General features: G+C 35.3%; 1 long non-coding RNA gene across 1 annotated transcript; it reads right to left on the bottom strand.

The window, feature by feature from the left end:
* Nucleotides 1-449: 449 nt before the first annotated feature.
* LOC110274135 (uncharacterized) lies at nt 450-1,407 on the bottom strand. The gene is made up of 3 exons (XR_002365963.2): nt 1,163-1,407; nt 984-1,061; nt 450-790 (listed from the first exon to the last, which is right to left on the bottom strand). It is a non-coding gene; the product is annotated as an uncharacterized LOC110274135 (long non-coding RNA).
* Nucleotides 1,408-17,726: the final 16,319 nt, after the last annotated feature.

Here is a 17,726-nt window from a genome sequence, read left to right as displayed (position 1 = left end):
TGTGAAAAAACTAATTAATTAACCAAATATATATATATACCTGCCAAGGAACTTTTTGATGAATATTTCACTGCAATATTGCATGTTCTTTAAACCTTGGCCAATGAATTTAACTTCCAATACCCTTCCCTTGCTCTGAACAAATCTTGATATCACCATCTACACAAAAAAAAATATATCATCACCAATTGCATGTACCAATTAATTAGAAATATTCTATGGATTAGGAGAAAAAATGCACCTTGAAGCTAAGCTTTCACCAAATATATATTGCAATAATGAGTCTATATAGAGGGTACTAACTAGCTACTTGTCTTATATATATGTACATTATTTCTTCTTTGCAATTGATAATGGTAATGACAGAAAATAAAAGGAGATGTAAGATAGAGGGAAACTAAAGCTATGGTTACGTGAGAAAAGGGTGTGGTAGTGGGGTATTGAGTATATAGAGTGATTCCCTTTGAAGAAGAGAAATTAAACCACGTACCTTTACTATGATAATGCATCCAAATTTTGAACTGCAGAGGCCACAACAACAGAGGCAGCAAGGACATTGTCAGTTAGAAGAACCAGGTGGCAAAAATTAGGATCAATGACGCAATTTATCACATTAAACTATCGAAAGCAAATTCATTAAATGTACCATGGCTTTGGTTTTGAAAGCAAACGTCTTAAGGTCTTATTTTTAGGTAAACTCTTTCATAAGTTCATTGAATGACTCAGCTCCTATATCATCATTACCCTCATTTGCCTCCATTAGTGCTCTGGTAAGCTCATCTCTTAGTTTCTTCATGCACATGTATAACCACAGTTAGAGAAACAGAAGAGGGGGTGGGGGATAAAAATTAAATGTGGAGAACATCTTGTCTCATATAATTTCTTTCAGTGACCATAATCTTGGTACTTTGTCACTGAAGCATCAAGAAGCTGAACACCATAATAGTTCCCAATATCCCAAAAAAAAAATAGCTCAATCAGACCTGGTTTTCCAAGTATAGCCTGTGTCTATTTAGAGAACCCTAAATCAGCAGAATCATTGCCGTCACTGATTTCCAATTCTGGATCAGACACAAAAAACACAACCAATAAAAAATAAGCACCCATCCCCAAATGGCAAAAGGCTACTATACTGAAAAAGTGTAAAAAAAAATGAAAAGACCTGAGACAAGTGGGTTGGCATGAGATCCAGCCAGCCCAGCCTTAAGGAGGGCATAGATGATGCAGAGCCTGCCAAGCCAGAGGACTGGGGTCTCGATCAAAGAGGCGCGTGAGGGTGCAGTCTTGGTCTTCCTCCCAAATGTAATGCAATTATATGTATTATAGGTGAGTACGAAACAAATATAATTTACATGGTGGTTATACTCCAATTTCAAACACATAAACGAGTGGAATAATGGAATTAGAAAATATTATGATTTCCAGGTAAAGAAGGAGCACTCAAGAAGATAAACAACTGAGCTTTTTCTTGAGCTTTCTCTTACTATGTAGGGACGGCTAAAGCTCCAATGATGATAAATAAAAATAATTTAAAAAATAAATTAAAAAAAAGAGAGTAAACAACATACAAAAGCTGCAGCATATATAAAAGTTGCAGTCCGAGCAGAACATGCTCTCGTACCAAATGAAAACTGTGTATAAGTAGGCTTCAATAATCTCACTGTTAAACAATATAATAAACAAAATCACCATTTTATTATCATAACAATAGTTAAAATTTTGAATTATACATTTGATTAATTCTATTAATAAGAACAAAATACTAAGAAAAAATGAATTCAAATACTCAAACCATAGAATTTCTCAATAAAAATGAGATTAAATCTTCAAACAAGTTGAATTCAAATAATCAAATAAATTGGTTTGTTCTAACTTCTTAACCACTTACATGAGACAGAAAGTTGAAAAACCAAGTACCTAACTCAAACACATTGATAATACTCAAACAGATTGATAAATTTTTAACATTAAAAATTTTATTACAGCAAAAGATGCATTCATACCACTAGTAAGAAAAAGGTTCAACAACAGCATGCTGACAACCAAATTATTCCGTTGGGTTTATTGATAACAGTAGAAGATGCAATGTCACCCCCCATAAGGCCATAACGCAAGCAAAAGTAGGAGATCCTACAAGAAATTTCAATCTCAGTACATGGAATCAGTGTTTGAGAATATGTCCACTTTCAATACAAGGAAGAAATTTACCTGTTCATCCTCTAACCATATATAGTGAATTTTTTATCAGATAGATTCTGATGACCAAACTATTCAAGAACCTGGAGTAGGGTTCTCTGCAAGAGGAGATGAATAATACTGAAACTATGAAGCCACAAAAGCCTATGAAGAACCCTATCCCCATGCTCATGTATTATGCCTCCAAGAATATTGAATTGTCATCACTCACTTGTGCTACTGGCCTCTGATCTTCTGTGGTTTCTTCTTGACATTTCTTGTTAAGAGGTTCTCCATAAAGATTGGGATTTCCTTCATAAGTTGTAGGATCGAAACTCTCCAGTTGCGTTCCAATTGGAATTTTGCCATCAAGATCATTGTTTGACAAGTCTAACATAACAAGATGATCAATTTTGGAGAGACTTAAAGGGATTTTGCCTGACAAATAATTTCTTGACAAATCAAGAAATTCTAGTGATTGTAAGTTCCCAGTGTTAGAGATGATTTTCCCATTGAGACTGCTCCTTGATAAGTTCAATAAAACCAATCCAAATAACAACTCAATTTCCTTTGGTAATTCACCTGTGAGATGATTACTTGAGAAGTCAATTCCTGTTAGAAGTATATCTGCATTTTTGAAGCTACGATATGCGCATTTCCATGTTAAAATAAGGTAAAAATTATATTGTTCTCCCGCATAAATATATATGTTTAATCAATGCAGATCAAGTGGTTTAATTGAATAATAACCCAAGAGTTCACTAACATAGAAAGGCATTGAACATTTTAATCAAAGAAGAAAAAAAAGTGAAAGAAATGTGACTTACTTTTAAGTAGAGTGTAATCACATAGGAGTTACTGTTAGTAACTGCTTCCCATACATATTGCTTATCATATCAATGGTAGAAACAACAATCTAATTGCCACTCACATGCATATAAAACCCATTAAAAATAAGAAAAATAACAAATCAAGAGCATGCAACTAAGAAGTCACACACACTACCTTCTCGGCAACAAAAAAAGCAGAGTAGAATCCACCATCAAATTGACCAATCAAACCATTATCTTCTCCCAAATCAAAACAAGAAACAGCTAAAAAAAAGAAACATTACAAGCAAAATAAAGAGAAAAGTAAGCAACCTATTTTGACTACTATGATGAGATTTAAACCAATTTAATTAAATTTTTTCATTCAATCTAAAGCAAGCCTAAGACAATCGATCAGAATGAAATTTTTTCATCAAAACAAAGGAAAAAAGGGGAGAAGAACCTACCTCGCGAGTCTGCGAATGGTGGAGAAACTCGCAGCACAGTAGCTCGAGGGACAAGATTGCCGTGTAAGAGAACGTTGTCGGAGGAAATTGTCACTAGAGAAGACGTCGCTGGAGGAGACATCACTAGAGGAGATGTCACATGAGGAGATGTCGCGTGAGGAGACCGTTGCTGGAGGAGACATCGCCGGAGGAGGTCATCGTTGGGGGGGATCGTTGCCAGAGGAGATTGTGAACAGAGCAGATCGTAAGTGGCAGAGATTCAACCGTTCTCTCACAGTGGCCATCGTCTTGCATCGAACGTGTAATGAAAGTTAAGTTAAGGTTGGAATTTTTTATACAATGTGGTAATGGTGTTTTAAAATCGCCAGAATCCACAAAAATCGGCCTTATGTATAAATGAATTATGTCACCATAAAATCATATCATAATATCCGAATATTATGGCGGTTTTGTAGAACCGCCGTAATATTAGTGCCATTTTATGCCTCTTTTTTGTAGTGAATTAAACGAAAATATATCCTAAAATATGGATTCATGAACCGTGCCAGTTTTGTGTGTGTGGCACAAAACATCTTCTCGCGTACACGTGCCTGACGCCACGCATCACTTCCTTTTTTGTCTTCCACGCGTGCGCATGGACGATACGTACGCGTGGCCCCCATTTTATTAAATCTGGATTTTGTGTTTTTAAACTGAATTTCAAACTTCTAAACCTCTATTTTCCTATTGTTAGTTCTAAACTTGGTTAGAAAGCTTAGAAATGTGGCAGAGTTATTAAATAAAAGTAACTTGAGGGTAAAGTAAAGGTTAAAACGATGAGATTATATAAAAAGGAGATGCTTGCATGAATGATTAATGATGCTAAGGCTTGAATAATTAATTTCTATAATTACTATGAAATGTGTGAGGCTTACACATTTAAATTATCTGAGATATAGGTTTCTCTGGATAAACTACCGTGGCTTGCCACCAAGTGTTCCAGGTTGAGATCTGATAGTCTGTTGACCCCCAGTGAGCAATTTATAATATGAGAGAAAGCTATGCATAGACTCTTGGGGATGCGCGTCGGGGGACAGTCTAAAGGTTTAGCAAACCGCACTTGTCGGGTTGGCTTAATAACCGACAGATGAGACTCATCAGTCATAGGACAGACATGCACCATATGCATACTACCTGAATTACTTGCTTATGCATTAACTGAGTGTGCCTAAATGTATTTGTTATGCTAATTGTATAATTGTTATGCAGTACTTGTACACTTCTTGTGTTTGATTTTATCTGTTTAACTGTGTATGGTATACCATTGGAGATGGAGGTACAGAGAAAAGGTGAAAGGAAATAGAATTAGGGTTAAGTTATGTTAGTCTTGAATATCTCTAGAAAACCACGCCTTTATGGTTTCTATTTTATACTTTTAAGCTTTTATCTGAGTGTCGGCGTCCTAGGATTACCTCTGGCATTCCCAGGACCTTATATATTATGTACGTGGCACCTTTACCATACTGAGAACCTCCGGTTCTCACCGCATACTGTGTTGTTGTTTTCAGATGCAAGTCATGAGGCACCTCACTAGGCGTCTGAATTCCTAAAGTGGAGCGGTTTTTGGGTTCTTTTGTTATGTAGCTTATGTATATATGTACTTAGCTTTCTCTCTGAATATTTTGTTTATTTTGTCCCTTTTAGAGGTTTAAGGAGAGCTATGGTTTTATCTTGTCTTTTGGGTATTTTGGGGATATGTATATATGTATATAAATATTCTCTAGCCAACCTTGGCTTCGCGGGCTGAGTTACGAGCTAGTTATTCTATATCCTTGACTCTCTAGTCTTACATTCTGTTTATTTATACCTATGATCTTTAGGTTTCTCAACACGCAAGTAATCTCATTTTCTGAGCATTGCGTTTTTCATTTTGCGATTTGAATTATTTGCTTTTCAAGGCTCCTCATATATTACTCTCTTCCAGATATTATTATGTATATATTTTTATTTTAGAGAACGAATCCCTGCAACCCGATCTAATCTTCCTATTAAAACCTGTCTTCAAACTCTATCCGGGGTTCTTCTTAAATGACTTGATCATCTTTCCAGTTTTACTCTTTATGCGCATAAGTCTTGTTTCTTCCAGGATGAGTTTGAGCTTGTCCTGGTATAATCACATAATCCTTGAATTTTGGAAGCTCGCAGTGAGTAAAGTTGGTCGTACTCACAAACCGTGCTCTTCTAAATCAGTTGAGACTTTTTTTACTCTATACGCTCTATTCTTCCTCCCAAAGGTCCCTGATTCAAACTCTTTTTCTTGAGATGCACCTTAGTTCTTCTCCTCGTGCATTCCAATATTTCATTACATCTCTGTTTGACCCTATACAAGATTTTCTTTCTGATCTCTCACGAACACCGTTCGTATTGTTCATTTGTCTTTCGATCTTAATGTCTTTTTGAAAATGAACTCTAGCTTAAACCAATACCGCATATGAATGTTAAATATAACCATCGAGACGTTGATTTCCTTAGGGCGATAATTTTGGACGCAGGAGATGAAGCATGTAAGTATGCGACATTAAGAGGAGTTGTGAAGCTTTGAATTCTTGCTGACTGTAATACCTATGAGTGAGTTAACACGCTAGATTGCATCGTCTGTATGGATGCCTGAATGCGAAAAACCTTACTGCTCTTTCAAATCTATATGTTAATGATGCATTTGGTACCCCAAGCATGCGAAGGGAGTTTTTGAATCTCGAGAGAGGGATTAACCTCAGTGCTAGTAATCATGATAACCGAACTTATTTAACTACTCAAAATTATTGTGATGTATTATCAAGGGGCTTAGGATATGCGCAAATACAACACCATGAAGTGGTGACGGATGCCTGAACAGGGAATCTCTGAGTATTGCTTAGATGACCAAAGGAAAAGAACTATTAATTAAGTCAAGGTCTTAAGTTGAGAAAGTGGATGCAGGTGTCAAATTGAATCAATTACAAATTACAACAGATCATAAGGTCGAGAACTTAGGGAGCGCAATAATGGTGATAAGGGACTACTAAGGATATTAAAGCTTATTGAATCAATAATATTCTAAGAGAAAATTTTGTGTCGAAATCGGAAGTTGAAATGAGAAACTATTGTCCAAAGCTTACAAGAGAGGATTTTTGAATTTACGCTGAAATTATTAGAACGTACCACGAATCCAAGAAGATATTTTTGAGCAGCCAGAATTGAAGAACGAAGTGGCAATCTATGTGATTACATGTTTGATGCATGAGGAAGAAAAGAGAGACCACCAGAAGCCATTTGAAATGCTACAACCATCGAAGGTTCTACATTAAAGGTAAAAGAGAATAGCTATCGATTTTGTAATAGATTGCCGAGGTATAGGACAGAAGGTGATGCTATTTGGAAATTGTGAATTAAGTGACCAAGTCCAATCCATCCATCAGAGCAAACTATTTATCAAAGATATCGACGAAACTATACATCAGGAAGACGGCAAAGTTTCACAGTGCGTTGGATGCCTCTGTATTGATCGAAAACAAGAGTATCAAACAATTTAGTTCCTGAACTTGATAGCCGAGATGACGGAGGAAGCTGCGCAACTTCGAGACAAGATTCTCCCTACGAAAAGCCTATAGAAGAGTTATGCAGACCTGACAAGAAAACTTTTCAAGTTTGAAGAAGGAAATCCTGTATTCGTGAAGGTTACCGGAACAAGCTGGAATCGATGAGTAAATCAAGACTAAGGGGGTTGGAGCCGAAGTGTTTTAGGACCTGAATTAAGAGCAAGGACGGACTATTTTAGATCCTGAAGAGAATTGGGCCAGTAGCGTATCGGGTAACTCTATCTCCACGTCTTTCGAACTGGTATGACATATTTCACGTCTCAGTTTCAGGAGTATGCTTCTAATGCCAATCATGTATTTGAACTTGAACTCGTGCAACTAAGAGAAGATCTAACGCTTTGGGTAACCTCGGTTAGAATATATAATAAGATACCATTGCCAAGCAGCTATATAGAGAAGGAGTTTCGTTGGCAGTAGATGCTGAGAGTGGAGCTGGAATTGGTGAACACACTTGAAAAACACGAACCAGATATACGGAAGGACTAGCCACACCTCTTTTCGGATAACTGAATTTGAATTTTGAGGGAAAAATTCTTAATTAGGTGGGTAGGATGTAAACCCCGCTAAATTAGTAAATAATTAGTCAATAAGTTAAGTTTTAATAAGAAAAATTAGAAATGTAAATCTTATATTAAAGTAGGATAGAGTTAATTAAAACAAGAATTTTGACAATAACTTCAAAGAATTTGGCCCAAGATTGGGCCGAAAGAGCCGAACCGGGCCCAAAATGGGCCCAAGACCCAAACCACACTAACCCATTAATGAGCTTCAGCTCATTACACCTCCCTTCATTTCCTTATTCACATTCCAAGGCTGAAGGAGGAAGAAGGTGAGGAACAAACCCTTGCCTTAATTTCAAACCACCATAACTGCTTGCTCTGAGCTCCAATCGTCGCACCATTTGTGGCCATGCATCCACCGTGTCGAGATTTACGATTCTATTCGATTAATTTCATAGGTAAGCAACAATCTCACCTTAGTTCTTTTACCTTTTTAATTTTTGAAAATTGTAAGTGCCAAGTTGAAGAATTTGTTAATTTTGGTTTTCTAGGTCCGAATTAGCTTGTGAAACTTGTTGGATTTGGCTCTCTTGATCTGTGGGTACGGTGAGGTCTCTAGCCCTAGCCAATTCTTGGTTTTAAGTATGTAAATTCTGAATTTTTAAGTATATATGTATGATATGTGTGAACTAGGTATATATATACAAGTATTGGAATTGAATTGTGGATATTTGGAGGCTTGATGGAGGATTGGTGCCAAGGTTTTGGTGATTTTAGAGTTTGTGAGGATGTGTGTGTGTGTAGCTTAAGTGGTTGCCTTGGACCAGACGTGAAAATTGGCCAAGGTATGGTTTAGGTTTCACGTATTTAATATATAATTTTCTGTGAAAACTTAGGCTAGATGACCATAGGTTAGGTTGGAACGTATGAATGTATTTGATGCTTAGTAACCTGGCAAGAATTGTGATATAAATTGGGGTGCTTGTTGGATGAGCTAAGAATGATGAATTGATGATCTTATGTGTATGTATATAAATGTTGAATAAGTGAAATGATATGCTATTGATGAATTGAAGGGTTGAAGTGTGATGTTATTGAGTTGAGAAAATTGTACGATTGTAAAGAATGTTGTGATATTGTTAAAAGAATGTTGTATTGATGATTATAGGTATGATGAGTTGGGTTGGAGTGAGTTTTTAAAGAAAATGGAGGTTTTTGAAGTTTTATGAAATTTGGTTTTTGGCCAAACATCGGCGAGCCATAACTTGGCTTCCGGACCTTCAAATGATTTCAAACTTTTTTCATATGAAAATTGAGTTCGTGAGGTTTACTCCGTTTGAAGAACGGGTGAAAAATGTTTTAAAATAAAAAAGTTATGCTCGTCAAAAAATTGGGGTTTAAAATGAAAATTATGCAGCGTGCGCTTGGTCGACGTGCACGCGTCGCTTTATTGCTACTGCAGCATGATATATAAAACCGAGAGTTGTGATGGTACCGTGCCCGTTTTGTGGGCGGGGCATAAACCGTCTTCATGTGTACGCGTGACAGACGCGCATGCGTCACTTCCTTTTTGTCTTCAACGTGTACGCATAAATGACACGTACGCGTGGCCCCCATTTCAGTAAATCTGGATTTTGTGTTTTTAAACTGAATTTCAAACTTCTAAACCTCTATTTTCCCATTGTTAGTTCTAAACTTGGTTAGAAAGCTTAGTAATGTGGCGGAGTTAGTAAATTAAGGTAACTTGAGGGTGAAATAAAGGTTAAAACGATGAGATCATATAAAAAGGAGATGCTTGCATGAATGATTAATAATGCTAAGGCTTGAATAATTAACTTCTATAATTACTATGAAATGTATGAGGCTTACACATTTAAATTTTCTGAGATACGGGTTTTCCTGGGTAAACTACCGTGGCTTGTCACCACGTGTTCCAGGTTGAGACCCGATACTCTGTTGACCCTGCAACATAAGATGTGACTGGGCACTCTAAATTCCCGGGAAGGTTGACCCCCATTGAGCAATTTATAATATGAGAAAAAGTTATGCATAGACTCTTAGAGATACGCGTCGGAGGACAATCCAAAGGTTTAGCAAACTTGACTTGTCGGGTTGGCTTAAAAACTGATAAATGAGACTCATCAGCCGTAGGACAGGCATGCACCATATGCATACTACCTGAATTACTTGCTTATGCATTAACTAAGTGTGCCTAAATGTATTTGCTATGCTAATTGTATAATTGTTATCTGCAGTACTTGTACTCTTCTTGTGTTTGATTTTATCTCTTTAACTATGTGTGGTATACCATTGGAGATGGAGGTACGGAGTAATGGTGGAAGGAAATAAAATTAGGGTTAAGTTATGTTAGGCTTGAATATCTGTAGAAAACCACCCCTTTATGGTTTCTATTTTATACTTTTAAGCTTTTATTTGAGTGTCAGCATTCTAGGATTGCCTCTAGCATTCACAGGACCTTATATATTATGTGCATGGCACCTTTACCATGCTAAGAACCTCCAGTTTTCACCATATACTGTGTTGTTGTTTTTAGATGCAGGTCGAGAGGCACCTCGATAGGCGTCTGGATTCCTGAAGCGGAGTAGCCTTTGCGTTCTTTTGTTATGTAGCTTATGTATATATGTCCTTTGGGTATTTTGGGGATATGTATATATGTATATAAATATTCTCCGGCCAGCCTTGGCTTCGCGGGCTGAGTTAGGAGCTAGTTATTCTGTATCATTGACTCTCTAGTCTTACTTTCTATTTATTTATACCTATGATATTTAGGTTTTTTAGCATGCAAGTAATCTTGTTTCTTGAGTGTTGCGCTTTTTATTTTGCAATTTGAATTATCTACTTTTCAAGGCTCCTCATATATTACTCTCTTTCAGATATTGTTATGTATACATTTTATTTTAGAGGTCGTAAAACCACGCCACCTCTATTTTACGGCTTAAGCGTAAAACTTTGTGTGGTAGTGTGTTACATTAAGCGAGTTGCTGAAGCTACAAAGCAGGCTATCAAACAGAAAATTGCACAAATGACAACTATCGATGTCAAATCACGAAGTTTATCGGCAAAGCTTCGTATAGAACCAGATGACACTAAGGATATGGTTTGTTATCAATAAGAATATCATTTCCTAATGTTTCCCCTTTATCTATAAAATTTAATAGTTTTTGTAAGGACCGAACTTCCAATACGCATGATCGTATGATAAACAGAAATTGAGTGTCGATAAAGAATTTCACTAATGAAATCTCATTGAAAGTATAGTTCTAAACCAACAAACAACTCCTCAATCAAAAATTTGGTTGTCACAAGTAACAAACCCCTATAAAAATAAATCGAAGTATTCAAACCTCGGGTCGTTCTCCCTAGGAATTGCAATAAGATGTTCTTGTTATTGGCTATGAAGTATATTTTGGGGTTTTTGTAGCAAGAGACAAGAAATGCAAATTGCAAAAGAAATTAACTAACAACTAAGAAAGCTCTTGGTAAGGTATGAGAACTAGAAGTCCTATCCTAGTTATCACCATCAATTGTGGCAAGAATTGTTGTCCATTGCTCCACTTAGTTAACCTCTAACTATGAAGGATAGTTAAGTGGATATAATCAAATTGAGATCACAAGTCCTAGCCAAATCATAATGAAAGACTAGCTTTAGTGACATTCAAGTTGACTAGCAACTTCCAATTATCAATCAACAAGAGAGTTTGATAACTCAAGTGTCACCAATTAATCAACCAAAGCCAAGAGGAGAAAGATCTAACTCATAACTAAAAGAAGCATTTCATCAAATACACAAAAGGCAATAAAGGTAAACAACATGAATTGCAAGAATTAAAGAGAGATCTAACTACAAAGGCAAGAGGTCAATAATAGAAAACCAAAGCAAACATAAAAAGACAAGAAAATCATAAATTGCATTAAAAGGAAATATAGATCTACAAAAGAATTCATAAACTACAACTAACAATACAAAGGAACTACAAGATAAGTAGAATGCTACAACTACAAGAGAATAATTAAAGATGAAAAAGGAAAATTAAAGCAAAAGAGAAGGAGTAGATCTAGATCTAAACTAAGAACCCTAATCTAGAGAGAGGAGAGAGCTTCTCTCTCTAGATACTAACTAAAACATGATGAAAACTAAACTAAAACACACTAACTGACTCATTGGTTCATCCCTCTTCAATCATTGGGTTAAATAGCATCAAAAATGAGTTGGATTGGGCCCAAAATGCTTCAGAAATCGCTGGCATTTTGATGAACGGATAAATTGATGGTATAGAATTTCACAAATGAAATCTCGTTGCAAGTATAGTTTCTAAACCAACCATAATCCTTTCATACAAAAATTTGCTTGACACTATCACGAACCCTTAATAAAACTAATAACCGAAGTATTTAAACCTCGAGTCGTCTCTCAAAGGAATTGTAGGATAGTGTTCTTGATATTGGTTTTGAGTTGTATATTTTGGGGTTTTGGATAAGTAGCAAGAAAAGTAAATGGCAATGAAAATTTAAATGGTGAAAAGGTCTTGGCAAGATTTGGTGGTCAAGGATCTCTATCCCTATCACTAACCACAACATGATAATTCCAAGGATCAATCCCATTAAGTCATCCTCTAACAAGTAAAGGAAATTCAAATGAGCTATATCAATCCAAGTCCATAAGTCCTAGCTATTCACTAATTGAATTAATGAAGGCTAGAGTCAATGGCTATCAATCATCAATCACTTGGACATTAGTAACTCAAGAATTCTTAAGTTACCATCCCATGCCAAGAACATAAAAATCTAATCTAACATCTTTCCAAGCATTTTGTCAAACACTTGGAAGGTTGACAACAAGAATGAAATCTAACAACAACTAATTGCAAAGAATTAACAACAACAAGCAAAGAAAGCACAATTAACATGAATTACCTCAAATTGCATTAAAGGAAAATAAAAGGAACAAGAGTAGATCAACAACAAAGTATAGAAACAAAATAGAGGAAATTACAACAAGAGAATAGAAGAACAAGATGTAGCAACAAAGTATTGAAAGGTAGAAGTAGATGAAAGCAAGAATTAAAGCCTAGATCTAAAAAATTCTAATCTAACCCTAATCCTAATTCTAGAGAGAAGAGAGAGCTTCTCTCTCTAGAAACTAAACTAAAGCATTAACTAAACTAATTCCCAATGTGTAAAGTGATGCATTCCCCTTCAATTGGTCATTTTAACTTTTTCCCGCCAAAGTTCAGCTCCAAACTAGGCCAGGGGAACTCCTGAATTCGCCAGGCACGATTTCACTAAAGAAGTCACGTGCGGACATCGACGTGTATGCGTACAGCACACGTACACGTCCCTGGAGTTTTATGATCAACGCGTGCGCGTCTGTTGTGCGTGTGCGTGGATGAGTGCATCCCCAAATCTTTGGCTTTCCATGATTTCTCCACTTTGCATGCTTTTCTCTCCAATCCTTTGATCTATTGCTAGCCTTTTCAACCTGAAATCACTAACAAACACATCAAGGCATCTAGTGGGATAAAAGGTGGATAAAATCATCAAATTAAAGGCCTAAAAGCATTTTTTCACACTTAAGCACAAAATGCGGGAGAATCACAAAACCATGCTATTTCATTGAATAAATGTGAGGAAAAGTTGATAAAATACTCTAAATTCAATACAAGATAAACCCTAAAAGCAGGGTTTATCATCGTACCAAAAGTAAGGCATTACTAACCAGTTTTCCTTATTAACAATTTAATACTAAGCCTTTAGTTCGATATCGCATTTCAATTTTTAAGAAAATGCTTGAAAATTTTGTTTTTATTAGTTAAAATCATATATTAAAGATCGTGGCTTCATGCTGAGACTTCAAACCTGTGTCACTGAAAGGGTGGAAATGTTTGGGGTGAGAACAAACCACACGTTCCCAGCAGGGAGTGGGAATGCCGTAAAAGTAATGAAATAAAATATAACATAACATATAGCATAGATCATACATACATATAAAGGTACTGTCTTAGCATACAAGCCTTCGCATCTTGCTACTATGTACAAATCAACACTCCGGGCCCTGGTCCATATAGGAAACCCCTAAGCTGGCGCCAGAAACTAGCCTAGTCAACTATGTACACCCTATTCTCTCACTGAATCTAATCAAAAGTGAGAGACTAACATAAAAGCTAGGCTAACACAAAAAAAACTATCAAAAGGCTCAAACTCATCTCCCAAGCATCAGCTATCATCGTCAGAGGAGATCACAATCACGTCAAAATACTCCTCAAGATCCTCATCCTCGTTATTGGAAATCTTTAAAATCTCAGGAGGGGCACTAGCACTCGTACTACTGGTCTGACCATCACTCGCCGGTCCACTAATAGAGGCGGAGAGCGGCTCCTCGAAAGATGGCTCGGATGAAGACACTGAGATCTGCTCTACTAGGATATCCTCCTCCAGTACAAGCTCTGGAATATGCTCCTCCATGGGCTCAGGCTCAGGGTCCACCTGATCCGCAGGCTGATCGGAATGTTGATGAGGCACTGGTCCGTCATCGAACGGGTGAAATGGCGCATCCGGATGGAGCCACTAAAATGGGAACTTGTAGGGAATATCAGGGTTAAACTGTGGAATGTTAATCGGATGACTGAAAGGATGGTCACGCAGAATGAACATACGAGTCCTGAACTCTGCACCTACTACATAAAACCTATGCTGTACAATATCCTCATATATATAGGGAGGGTCCATCTCGTAAAATATAACTCCAGTCTCCATCTGAAGGGGAGGAAGAAAAAGGGTAAGAATTGGGGAGTTCTTAGTAGGGTTGGGGGTAGTTGATTTAGTCAGGATTACCACAGTTCAAATAATGCATAAACACAAGAAGACAATCACAAATAATTTCACTGCATCAAGTAAAATAAGACATTGTTTAGGTGTGTATATTGTACTTGGTTTGCCCATATTAGTAATTATGTTTAACTGCTAATTATTATACTTGATGTATTTGCTCTTGATTGTGTTTGAGCCGTATTACTTGTGATTGTGACTGTTAATTCTGATTACGGTGGTTGGAGTTTATGATTTGATTTTGTGCTAGGTTGGAGGTCGTGATTGGAAGGGTCGGTGTAAGTTTGATGAAATTACTTCTTTGGTACATGTAGTGAAAGGTTACAAGTTGTTGTGTTTAATTGGAGTTTTTATAAATTCATATATGAATTCGGATTTTGGGTAATCAACTAATGATTTTCAAAAAGATTTGAATTTTTGGATGATTAACAGTTGGTTTTCAAAAAGATTCGTAAGACAAGCGGTGATCACCAAAATCGAAAAATAACTTTCTTTTAAATATTCTCTTATGACAATTCTTAAAAACCCTTACTAAGAACCCTTTCGAGGACGATGTTCTCACTTTCCTACAGACTTCTATTTTTAGGAAGCACACGGAGAAGCTTGTGAAGAGATCTATATGTTTTTGCTTATATGATTTTGTTGTACTTTCCCTTGCCCTTGTTATTGTTGTATTTTTGTAAGAGGGATAGGAGTTTTATTTTTTGCATTGGGTTATATATACATGCTTAGTTAAAATAAAAAGTATTTCCAGTTTTTCAAAGAAAACAACGATACATTTTCGAGTTAAAGGCTTATATCTTACTATTAAATTTATGGACATAGTCGTAGCGTTCTTGCTATCAGAGTGGCGGAGTCAGAAGCATGACATTCTGATAGTGAGGGTGTTACAATCATCACAATCACAATCATACCGCATTCAATCATTTCATTTCATCAACTTACCCGGATTTATCCGGTCACGGCCTCAGGCCCAAATTTTACCATAATTTATCATCATAATCATTGATTACACATCAATTTCATTCATCATGCTCAAACCATCTTCTCATACAATTCACCACATACATTCAATCAATCAATACATACAATTCAAATTTATCTTAGGGGATACTAGCCTAAATTTCACGCAATATTATATATTAACTACAAGAAACTAAAACTATACCTTGGCCGATTTCTCCCCAAGCTCAAAACACCGCAATTCAAGCTCCCAAGATTCCAAATCAAATCCAATAAGTTCCAGCCACCAAAGCTTTATTCCAAGTACTCCAATTCAACATAAATCCAATCTTACTCCATGCAATCAGGGGCTGAAACCTCAATAGTACCCACGGTTGTACTTTTTCTAAACATAAAAAATCAAAATCTTTCAACACCCAAACCCCAAAATGCAAAATGAAAGGGAATGACGAACTGGATATGAAATTGAAAATTTCTTACCATATGTTCAATTATAATTGGAGAGGATTTCGAGATAAATGTGTAGCCATAAACGGTGAGTCAATTGAAGCTCCGAATTGCAAGTTATGAGCAATCAAAGAGGGAGGGTAAATAGTGCTTGTTCAAAGGTTTCTCTCTTCTTCTCTCCTTCTCTCTTGAGTTCTTAATGTTTAATGAAATGGAAAAAATGAGAGTTGAGATGACGTATAGTGGGGTGTTAGCTAATGGCCCTTGGGCCCAATTGTGGTCTAGGTTTTCTTTTTAGTGCTTTTGGCCTAAATTTAGGCCAAAACATTAAAAATAGGTGTTTTAATTCACGTTCTAAATATTTGTATCTTTCCAAAATATAAAATTTTTATCTCCAAATATTCTTCACTTATAGTTTAATTTATTAACTATTAATTCATTAATTATAACTTAATTAGGTTTTACACAACCCAATTGTAAATCTCTTTCCTTTAAGACATGTTGGATTTCCACTACCTGACAACTGTTTATTAATGGTTTAGTATTAAAAGTTATCTCTTATGACATGGCTAATAATTATTAGATAAAACTATTTAGTTTATTATGTAATAATAAAAAAAGATAAATAAAAAATAGGATAAATATAGGAAAAAGTAAAAATAAAATTATTTAATAGCCAACAAACATGTATTTTGGTATGTTTTTCTTAGTTAAATATTGATTATTCTTATCATTTTTTTACCGAATAGAACCGTTTAAACGAAAAAAAAAATAGAAATCACATTATCAAATAATGAAAAAAAGTAGGTGTTTAAATATGATTGAATATTTTTTTTTGAGTTAAATTATATCATCAAAATTTAAGTTAGCTAATAATTTGTTCATAAAATATATAGGAATGACTTTTATTAAAAAATGTATCTCGATATATTAATAGAATAAGATTGTAAGAGTTTTACATATTCTATTTAAATATATATTTTTTATTTTATAATATATACTTTTTTGAAGAAATACTGTTGTAATAAATTTTTTGATATATATCAATAAATATCAAATATTAAACCAACTATCTAAAGGAAAGAGAAAAAGTTAAACGCATAATTTCATGAATATTAACTAAAATGATGAATATTAACATTTAATCTAACTATATACAATGATTTTTATAATTTGCAAAAAAATCATACATAATTAATTGGTTAGGTTATTAAAATTTAAATTATATCACAACTAGAAAATAGCTTAATACAGACAGATTTACAGACAGATATGGTCTATATTATAGACAGATTTTTGGTTACAGACAAAATTATCGACGGATTTTGTTCCTCTGTAAAAGCCTCGTCAAAAATTATTTACCAATGGATTTTTTTCCATCGGAAAATTACTGACAGATTTTTACCAGTTACCGACAGAATTTCCCTTGGTAAATTCTCCCATCCATTTCCCTGAAACGTTGAACTTTTTGACAGATTTTCCGTCGGTAATTACAGATGGATTTTTCGACAAAAAATCCTTCGGTAATTAGAGACGGATTTTCCGTCGGTAATTAGAGACAGATTTTCCGACGGATTTTTTGTCAGTAATTAGAGACAGATTTCCGACAGATGTTTTGTCAATAATTTAAGCCTTGGGATACCATCCCAAACTCTGAATACAGAAAAAAAATCCATCTGTAAATCCGTTTGTAAGATAAAATATAATTTTTTTTAGATTTTTTCATTACAAAATAAACCTATTTTTATACAAAATAAATATAAATTTAAACAAGTTCATTGTATTATCAAATTAAACGGAAAGTACTATAAACAAGCAAGTCAATATAATTCAAAACATAAACAAAGTATATTGATACATCAACTATAATGATAAGTAACCATACATCAACAAAGTGCATTA

The sequence above is a fragment of the Arachis duranensis genome, chromosome 7 (genome assembly GCF_000817695.3).
Source record: "Arachis duranensis cultivar V14167 chromosome 7, aradu.V14167.gnm2.J7QH, whole genome shotgun sequence".
In the NCBI taxonomy this organism is placed as follows: Eukaryota; Viridiplantae; Streptophyta; class Magnoliopsida; order Fabales; family Fabaceae; genus Arachis; species Arachis duranensis.
Note: the sequence above shows the minus strand (reverse complement) of the source record. Positions and strands in the feature narration are given on the sequence as shown.